Source organism: Erinaceus europaeus, chromosome 14 (genome assembly GCF_950295315.1).
Source record: "Erinaceus europaeus chromosome 14, mEriEur2.1, whole genome shotgun sequence".
NCBI lineage: Eukaryota > Metazoa > Chordata > Mammalia > Eulipotyphla > Erinaceidae > Erinaceus > Erinaceus europaeus.
The window spans coordinates 49,019,103-49,029,929 of NC_080175.1; positions in this window are offsets into that span (position 1 = coordinate 49,019,103).

Consider the following 10,827-nt stretch of genomic DNA (forward strand, 5'->3'; position numbering starts at 1 on the left):
CTGATTGCAGACCTTAAATACATAGATGAAGAAGAAAAAAGGAACCCTAAATCAGAAGGACACAAATACCTAAAGTTAGGGCAGAAATCAATAACATTGAAAATAAGGAAACCATACAAAAGATAGTGAAAGTAAATGTTGATTCTTAAAAAGAGTGAACAAAATTGAAAAACCTTTAGCCAGACTCACAAAACAAAAAAGGGAGAAGACCCAAGTAAATTGTATTGTAAATGTAAGAGGAGATATCACAACAGACACCACAGAAATTCAACATATCATGCGAGGCTTCTATGAGCAACTCTATGCCACCAAGCTAGAGAACCTGGAAAAAATGAACAATTTCCTAGATGCCTGCAAACTTCCAAAATTAAATAAAGAAGAACTCGATAATAGGAACAGGTAAATCACAGTTAACAAAACTGAAATAGTTATCAAAACCTTCCCAAGAATAAAAGTCCTGGACCAGATAGTTTTACAAATGAATTCTACAAAACCTTCAAAGAAGAACTAATACCTCTACTTTTAAAAGTCTTCCAGAAGATTTAAGACACAGGAATACTCCCTTCTAGCTTCTATGAAGCCAACATCACTCTAATACCAAAAGCAGACAGGGACACAACCAAAAAAGAAACCTGCAGACCAGTTTCTCTGATGAACACAGATGCTAAGATATTGAACAAAATTTTAGCCAACAGGATACAGCAGTATATTAAAAATATTGTTCATCATGACCAAGTGAGATTTATCCCAGGGATGCAAGGATGGTTTAATATATGTAAATCAATCAACATGATCCACCACATTAATAAATGTAAGACCAGAAATCACATGGTTATATCAATAGATGCAGAGAAAGCCTTTGACAAACTCCAACATCCCTTTATGATCAAAACGCTTAAAAAATGGGAATAGATGGAAAATTCCTCAAGATAGTGGGGTCATTTTTATATTAAACCTACAGGCAACATCATACTCAATAGTGAAAACCTGGAAGCACTTACCCTCTGGGTAGACATTAGACAGTGCAGCCTACAATCACCATTTCTATTCAACTTAGTGTTGGAAGTCCTTGCCATAGCAATCAGGCAGGAACAAGGAATTAAAGGGATACAGATTGGAAGAGAAGTCAAACTCTCCCTATTTTCAGATGGCATGATAATATACATACAAAAACCTAAAGACAAGAGTTGGGCGGTAGCACAGAGGGTTAAGCACACATGGTGCAAAGCAGAAGGACCAACTTAAGGATCCAGGTTCAAGCCCCTGGCTCCCTACTGGCAGGAGGGGGTTGTCTCACAATTGGTGATGCAGGTCTGCCAGTGTCTATCCTTCTTTCCCCCTCTCTGTGTTCCCCTCCTCTCTTGATTACTCTCTGCCCTATTAAAAAACAACAACAGCAGTAACAACAACAATAATAACCACCACAACAATAAAACAATGAGGACAACAAAAGGGAAAATAAATATTTTAAAAACTTCCTTTTTTTAAAAAAAAAAGAGAAATCTAAAGATTCCAGTAAGAAGCTTTTGGAAATCATCAGGCAATACAGTAAGGTGTCAGGCTACAAAAGTAACATACAAAAGTCAGTGGCATTCCTCTATGCAAACACTAAGAAGAAGATGAAATCTTGAAACCATTTCCTTTTACAATGCATCAAAAACAATAAAATATCTAAGACTAAACCTAACTAAAGAAATGAAAGACTTGTATACTGAAAATTATGAGTCACTACTTAAGGAAATTGAAAAAGACACAAAGAAGTGGAAAGATATTCCATGTTCATAGGTTGGAAGAATTAACATCACTAAAATGAATATACTACCCAGAGCCATCTACAAATTTAATGCTAACCCCAACAAGATTGCAACCATATTTTTTTTAGGAGAATAGAACAAATAATGCAAATGTTTATCTGGAACCAGGAAAGACCTAGACGTGTCAAAACAATCTTCAGAAGAAAGAACAGAACTGGAGGCATCACACTTCCACATCTCAAATTGTATTATAGGGCCATTGTAATTAAAACTGCTTGGTACTGGAACATGATTAGACACACTGACCATTGGAAAAGAACTTAGAGCCCAGGAGTAAGCTCCCACACCTATGGACATCAATCTTTGATAAAGGTGCCCAGACTATTAAATGGGGAAAGCAGAGTCTCTTCAACAATTGTGTTTGAAAAATGGGTTGAAACATGCAGAAGAACGAAACTGAACAAGTATATTTCACCAAACACAAAAGTAAATTCCAAGTGGATCAAGGACTTGGATGTTAGACCAGAAACTATCAAATATTTAGAGTAAAATATTGGCAGAACTCTTTTCCACATCAATTTTAAAAACATCTTCAATGAAACGAATCCAATTACAAAGAAGCCTAAGGCAAGGATAAACCAATGGGACTACATCAATTTAAAAAGCTTCTGCACAGCAAAAGAAACCACTACCCAAAGAGACCCCTCACAAAATGGGAGAAGATCTTTACATGCATACATCATACAAGAGTTTAATAACCAAAATATATAAAGAGCTTGCTAAACTCAATTAGAAAACAAATGCCCCCATCCAAAAATGAGAGAACATGAACAAAATATTCACCACAGGAGATATCCAAAAGGCTGAGAATCATATGAAAAATTGCTTCAAGTGTTTGGTTGTCAGAGAAATGCAAATAAAGACAACAGTGAAAAACCATTTTTTTCCTCTTCATTGACTTTTGATAGTTTTACAATAATGTGCCTTGGTGATGGTCTTTTTTATTTATAAATCTGAGTGATGAATCTGCATCTTGAATGAGAATGTAATTGAGGGAAGTTTTCAGCTAAAATTGCTCTGAGAATGAACTCTGGCCCTTTGGCCTTGACATCTTCAAATATACCTATCGCTCTTTATTTGATGTATATTTTTAATATTTATTTTTGACCTTGTTGTTTTATTGTTGTAGTTATTATTGTTTTTGTTATTGATGTCATTGTTGGATAGGACAGAGAGCAGGGGAAGATAGGGGGACAGAAAGACACCAGCAGACCTGCTTTACCACATGTGAAGTGACTCACCTGCAAGTGGGAAGCAGGGGGCTTAAACGGGGATCCTTATGCTGGTCCTTGTGCTTTGCACCACGTGAGCTTAGCCTGCTGCACTACCACCTGACTCTATTTATGCAATATTTTGATGGGGTCTGCAATTTCACAGAGAGTTCAGTCTTTCTTAGTCATTCCTCTCCTTCATCTATGAATTGAAAGAGTGGGCTGGTCGTAGCTTCTAGATTGGAAATTATTTCTTCTGAATGTGTAGATCTGCTTCCTAAGCCTTTTACCTGGGCATGGATTGTAGTTAGAGTGTCTTTTATTCCTTGAGTTCTGACTGCTGTTCTTCTTTCAAGATTTCAAGATCTTTTTCAAGATTTTCCTTTCAAGTTCTTCTTTCAAGAACTCTGTTATAAGTTCCTCTCTTATGTGTTGTAATTCCATAGTAACATGCACTTTTAATTCTTTCTTAACTTCTTGGTGAGTCCTTATAATGTCTTAATAATATCTCACAGTCTGTGAGAGTCTCTCTAAATCTGTAATTCCTTGGATTTCCCCTGTTTAATTTCTGTCTGTCTGATAATGGCACAGTTTGCTATTTAGTTCTGTTTCTCTGGTTGCACATTTTTTGTGCTGGTTATTGATGGCAAGAAGGTGGTGCTATTGTGATCTCATCATTATCAATCAGATGATGTCAGAGGTAGGGCCCAACACCCCCTGTGAAGGGTTAATCCCTGAGGTCATGTGAAAGAATATCTGTCCAGACCTTCAAGTCCCCATCCTAAAGTACATAGTATGGCGTCCTGAGTAGTTGTCCTACATATTCTTGGCTGGAAAAAATTCCCAAGGAACAGAGACAGGTATTTATCTATGAAATTGATCTAAACTGGTGTATATGGTGAGTGAGCAGCCCCATTCCCATATGTGGGGAAGATTCTTTAGCCAAGAGCAGTATACATGAAATAAACACAGGAAAGAGATCCATCCTTTCTTTTTGCTTGTGAATTGCCTCCTGGATATAGAGACCTGTATTTAATTCTAATTGGTTTAAATCCTTTGAAACTAGGATGATGAGTCTGACAATTTACTATCCTGATACTAATCTCAAAAATGAGTTACTACAGAGTTCTCAGTTGTGTATTCTTACATTGGGAAAAATAGCATAAGTCAACAAAATATTGGAGAGTCTAAGTGCATTTCATTACAAATAATAACATTTTCAAGTAGAGATAAGATGGAAAATAAAATGAGTTGCTACACATATGTAGAGTGTACTTTTAAAAAAAGTTTTCTTCATTTAGCCAGAGCACTGATCAGCTCTGACTTTGTTGGTGTGGGAATTGAACCTGGGGCTGGAGGGAGCCTCAGGTATGAGAGTCTCTTTGCATAACCACTATGCTATCTACTGCAGCAGTGTGGCATTTTCCAAATGTTCTCATTATGATTGTTTTCATTGTTCTTAGCAGGTTAAGGATTTATAGTGTGTGTTGAAAAACAGTGTAATATCTCATCACCCTATGCTTTATGCAACAGACTATAAGGTTCTCTTTACCCCTACCCTCTCTCTCAATTCTCAGAGTTGTTTACTTTGGTGAAATACACAACACCAATCCTAATCTGAATTTTGTGATTTCCTTCTCATTCTTATTTGCCTTCCAACTCTGAGATAGTTCTGTATTTCTCTTTCTCTTTTTGACTTATTTTACTCGCTATGTTACATTCAAGTTCCATCTAAGTTAAGACAAATAAAATGACTTTGCCATTTTAACAGCTGAGTAGTATTCTATTCTATTCATGCACCACACTTTTCTTATTCACTTGTCAGTTATTAGACATCTTTTTTGCTTACAGATTTTGTCTATTAACAATTGTATTGCTATGAACCTAGATGTACATAGATCTATGCTAATAGGTGTTTTGATTCCTTTTGGAAACTAACCAGAAGAGAAATTGCTAGGTCAAATGTAGGTCCATTTCTAGTATTCCTTTTACTACAAGGTTTCGGGCCAATTTACTACACCCACCAACAGTGTAAAAAGTTGCCCCTGCAACTAGGTGGCTGTAAAGCATGAAGATATAAAACAAAGTCTTGTGGAGGCCTACAGTAGACTTTATGGTGTTGGTCCTGATAGAGATGACCAGTGATGGTAGAGAGATGGATCTGTTAGAGGTTTACTGCCATCGTATCTATGTGGGGAATCCCAGAATTCCCTGATTGGGGCCCTGGAGGATGGAGTAGCCTGGCTGCTACCAAAAAGACCATCTTTAATGTAATCCCATGTGTTGTATTAGCTAAAATTTGGAAACAACTTATGTGTACAGCAACAAATAGTGGCTGAAAAATTGTGGTATGTATACATAATGGAAAACTATTCAGCTTCTTCACCTCTTCTGATATTGAGCTTGGAGGAATGATGTTAAGTAAAATAAGCCAGAAAGAGAAGGATGAGTTATCTCCCTCATAGACATAAGTTGTAAGAACAGAAAGGAAAACACAAGGAAGAAATTGAACTGGACTTGGAAAATTTAACCAAAGTAAAAGACTCTTGGGTTGGGAATATTTCAGATCCTGGTGCATGACTGAAGGATGACCTAGGTTAGGTTGAAGTTTTTTTTTGCAGAAACATGAGAAATTTTACACATGTACCAACAACTATTATTTTAAATTATTAATACTCCCAATTAAAAATTATTCCAGAGTAGGACAACACTTGTTATTTATAACAAAAGTTATAAGAAATAGAGGGTTGGACTTGCATTTAGTTTGGGGATCACATTTGCTTTCATAATGTGGATACAATCCCCCTTGCCATACAGAATATTTAAATGAATAGTTTCTATTTTCTTAACATTTAACCAGTGTTTATGACACAAAGTCCACTTTCTATCCTAACTTCAGAGAATCCATGGGATCTGACCCCAGATTTTTCTCAGTCTGGTGTGTGTGGAAGGAGATCAACTTAAATACCTCCCAGGGAATCATGCCATTGAGTGTGACTCTATTTTGAGGATCATTACAGGGAAACAAGACCATGTACCACAATTGAGAAATCACCATGGCTAGTGCTGAATCCTTTCCTGAAATATAAATAATGTGAAATAGCTACCACATTAATAGACAGAATGTCCTGTATACCAGTCTAAACTGCATCTGCACTAGTTCTCCCTTTTACTGTCTTGTGTTTAGTTCATGTGAGAGTATTCTTGGACATACAATCTATAAGCATATTTTATTTTAAGCAGTGTTAGTGGTAGACACAGAACTAAAAATATACATTCGGAGTAACTGACAGATGGAGAGGAAGTTCCTGATTCTGGCAGGAAAGAAGTCCAAAATCTCCACCTGCACCTGTTCCTATGTGGTCAGCTCATCCACTGCTGGTTATGAGCACCACCTTCAACCACCTGTTTTCCGTGCTGGGAGGTTTTTGTCTGGGCTCAACCTCACTTCTCCTCACTGTGTCTCTTGCACAGTAATACACAGCCGTGTCCTCAAAACTCAGACTGCTCAGCTGCATGAAGGCTGTGTTGGAAGAAGTGTCTGCAGTCATGGTGGCTCTGCCCTGGAACTTCTGGGCATACTTTGTGTTACTATTTTTAGGATTAATCCATCCCATCCACTCCAGGCCTTTTCCATGGGCCTGCCGCACCCAGTGCATAGTGTAGTCAGTGAACATGTATCCAGAAGCCTTGCAAGAGACCTTGACAGATGTTCCAGGCTTCCTCACTTCAACCCCAGATTGGGTCATTTGTACCTGGGACTGCACACCTGTGAGGAGACAGCAGTGGATACAAGCCCTTAATTGACTGCTCCCTAACTGCCTCCAAGCACTGGGGCATTACCTGCAGCCACTGCTACCAGGAAGAAGACTGTTCAGCTCCACTCCATGATGGAGGATGTTATCAGAGCAACCTTAGGGAGGTGGGGTTGTGGGCAATGTTCTCAGGATACCTTGGTCTGCATTTCACTCCAGAGGTCTGAGGTTATTTACATATTCAATAGACAGAATTGTTCATAAGTCAGGAGCTGCCTCTGTCTGAGTTGGAACTAAGAAACAAAATAAGATCAGTGCTAACACAGTGTGATTATCCAAGTTGGAGTTCAGGAGCTATTTCCATGCCCTGGACAGCTGTGTACAGTGTCTCCTCATTAAGGAAAAATCCCCCACAAAACAGACTGTCCATTAAAACCACACTTCTGAATGACATTGAGAAAATGAACCTGCTATAGAGTACTACCTCAGACCACTGTGTTTCCCAAGTGTTGCTCCAATGGCCCTTTAACCCTCCCTAAGCTCCAGTTCTTGCACTGCAGATACCAGAAGCCCTAGTGATTCATTTTGGTTGTCCTTATTATGTGTTTTCAGGATCATTTTGTCATCCATCTTCTGGCCTTATTACCACACTTTGAATTTCTTTCTTACTTTTTTTTTTCCTCCAGGGTTATTGCTCATTCTCGGTGCCTGCATTATGAATCCATTGCTCCTGGAGGCGTTTATTTTCCTTTTGTTGCCCTTGTTGTTTTATCATTGTGATTATTATTATTATTGTTACTGATGAGAGAGAAATGGGGAGAGAAGAGGAGGGGAAGTTATACAGGGGAAAAGAAAGATAGATACCTGCAGACCTGCTTCACTGCTCAAGAAGTGACCCCTCTGCAGGAGGGGATCCAGGGGCTCAAACTGGGATCCTTATGCCGGTCCTTGCACTTCCTGCCATGTGCACTTAACCAGCTGTGCTACCACCAGACCCCCCTTTCTTTTATTTTAATGTTTTAATACTTCTTATTTATTAGCTTTATTTACTTGGTAGAGACATCATGAAATCAAGAAAGGGGAGGTAGAGAAGAGAGAGACACCTACAGCCCTGCTTTGCAATTCATGAAGCTTTCCCTCTGCAGTTGGGGACCAGGGGATTGAACCTGAGTCCTAGCACACTGTAATGTTTATATTTAACCTGTTGCGCCACCACCTGCCCCCCCCAATTTCTTCCTTTTTTCCCTACCTTTTCTTCTCTCTCTCTTTTTCTCTCTCTCTCTGCCTCCTGGGTTATCACAAGTGTTCCATGTTAACAGTACAAATCCTTTGCTCCTGAATACCATTTTCCTTTCCTTTCTTTTTTTTTTCCTCATTGTATTGAATACTACAGAGAGCAACTATAGAGGCATTGGGTAGACAGAGTGAGTAAGAGAGAGAAACAGACACTTGTAGAAATGCTTCACCACTTGTAAAGTGCTCCAGCTATATCTGGGGTGCTGGGATAGCATGGGGGTTACTCTATCTGGGTGTGTACTCTCTGGGTTGAAGAGAATGCTACTGGAGCCAGCCTGGGCTGCTACTTACTCAGCAACTCAAGGGAGATGACTCATGAACAGAGCTTGTGGTGGCAAGGCAGTTCGATTCTTTATTGATCAAAGAACCAAGGCTTTTGAAAGGCAGACCCAGAAGTGGCAAGTCTGAAACAGAAATGGCTTGACATGGTTTGGAATGGGGCAGAGAAAGTCAAAGGGGGCTGGGAAAAGTAGGAACTTCCTTAGCAACTGTTGCGAGGGTTTTAACTGGTAGGATTAATAATAACCTGCAGGCAGGGAGGGTCTTGAGGGTAGAAAGAAGATAGATCAAAGGAATGGAATGGATGGGGATCTTGCAGGCAAAAGAATGATTATGTAAATAGGCCATAGAGTCAGGAATGAAGGGTGGAGCAGGGGGAGCTGGCTTAATGTTTTAAGGAATGCCATGCTCCTGAAGGCAGAAAAATGCAGGGTACTTTGTGAGGCAGGGAGTCTGATAAGAAGGGGCAAATCCTGGGGAGTCGTGTCCTTCCTTGTTCAACCTCTCAGTAGAGAGAGACTGACAGGATGGATGTCCCCTCAAGTCAAGCCCTGCCAAGCTCAACCACATTCTCACTAGTTACCAACATCTCCCCCTTTCTTTTTATCTAATGGCCATATTTAAATGGGTTATTGTCTGTAAAAGACTCCATTTCTGTCAGAGGAATAGCAGTGTAGGGGTGAACAGAAACTTTTTGGGCAGAAACTTGAATGATATCATGCAGGTATTTTTGAAAGAACTAGAATAATACGGGGAGCGATAAGAGTAGCAAGAGCCAGTGTGAGGCTCAGGGGAGGCCTGGTAGGTGGAGAGGGGCTGCCTGATGGGTGGAACGGGGCACTGCCTGATAGGTGGAATAGTGGGGGCCTGATATGCTGAGGGGTGAGAGGGGTGATCTGGCATTGCAGGGTTCTGAGACAGCTGGCTGCGAAGTCCATGGACTGGTACAGTTGGTCCTCGAGAAGGATGTAGATGTTATACAGGATCCTGAGCTAAATATGAACAGGTATGGACCTTAGATGAGACTGATGGGCTTAACATTTAATGACCTTTATATACTTTTCTCATGTTTGGGAGCTACTCTTTGTCCTAATTCAGCTTTGTAGTCCTATTCTCAACTCTGACACCATCTTCTAAGACAATACTTTTAGCCCACCTGCATGTTAGCTATCAGACTAAGGCAAAAATTACTAAAGTCATGGGCCACATGACACATATCTAAAATAGACTTCCTAGCTTCTCACAAAAAGACTACTAATTCCATCTGCTCTAGTCCTACCTTTGGGTTCTTGTTTGCTGAACAGTTTGTCTTGATAGACCTACCACTTTCTGCATGCCAGAATGATCCAGTGTCCATGCTCCAAGAGGGATAATGAATAGGAAATCTTTCAAGGGAGGGGATGGGATATGGAACTCTGGTGGTGGGAGGTGTGTGAAATTGAGCCCTTCTTGTCCTATGGTCTTGTCAACATTTTAATTTTATAAATTAAAAATAAATAAAAGACAACAGATACAGCTTTGGTTAGGGTCTAATCAAATGGGGTATTGTGGGAGTATGTGAAAGCTTGGTAGAGCTTAGGTGAGCTCTCCCATCCTTGGTTGGAGGTCTGGAAAGACACCACACTTGTTAGCCTCTCTCCTTATAGAGATGAGCCAAGAGTGAAAAGTCTCCCAGACTCAGTTTCTCCTTGTTAGTCTCTCAAGCTCACAGAAATCCTACAAGCATCTCACACTTAGTTTCCCCTGCTAGCAGCAGGCCAATTGGCTGCCTGCTTTAGGGTTCACTCAAAGTTCACACATCCACTTTACCTTTTGATCATAAAGGAGAACACACTCTATCATTCACCTCCCCAACATCAGGCAGTGAAAAAAACCAACTTCTATTTCCTTGTGTCCTTTGATATCTGTGATTTACACCAAGTTTTGTTTTTCTTCTTCTCTACCTCACCTTATTGGTTTAACTAGTTTATGCTTCTCTCAAATGCCTTTGGATAATTAACTTGCCTGCATCATGGAGACTAATTGTTTTGACCTTTATGTATCACATCAATTCTTGTCATACCAGCCCCCTATCATAGGGGCAAGCTGACCTTTAAGAAACCTGTAATTTCTGACATATGTGAACAATGTTCTTTAACTCTCTATAAAAACCTGTACCATTCTCCAAATAACTGGAGGTTTTTTTTTTTTTTTTTTTTTTAAATACTTCTCATAATTGGTTGTCTTTTTTTGGTTTAGAAAGGCTACCAGGCTGCTTGCAGTCAATCTGGAGTGGTCCAAATGGCAGACTGACTGTTAAGGTTTTATACTCTTATTTTATTATTACTATTATTATATATGTGTATCTCTTTTATCTCCTCTTCAGGTTGACCAAAATTAACTGTTGTTTCTTTCTCCATCTCTGTTTTATATGCTGGGAGGTTTCTATCTGGGCTTACCCTCACTTCTACTTACTGTGTCTTGCACAGTAAT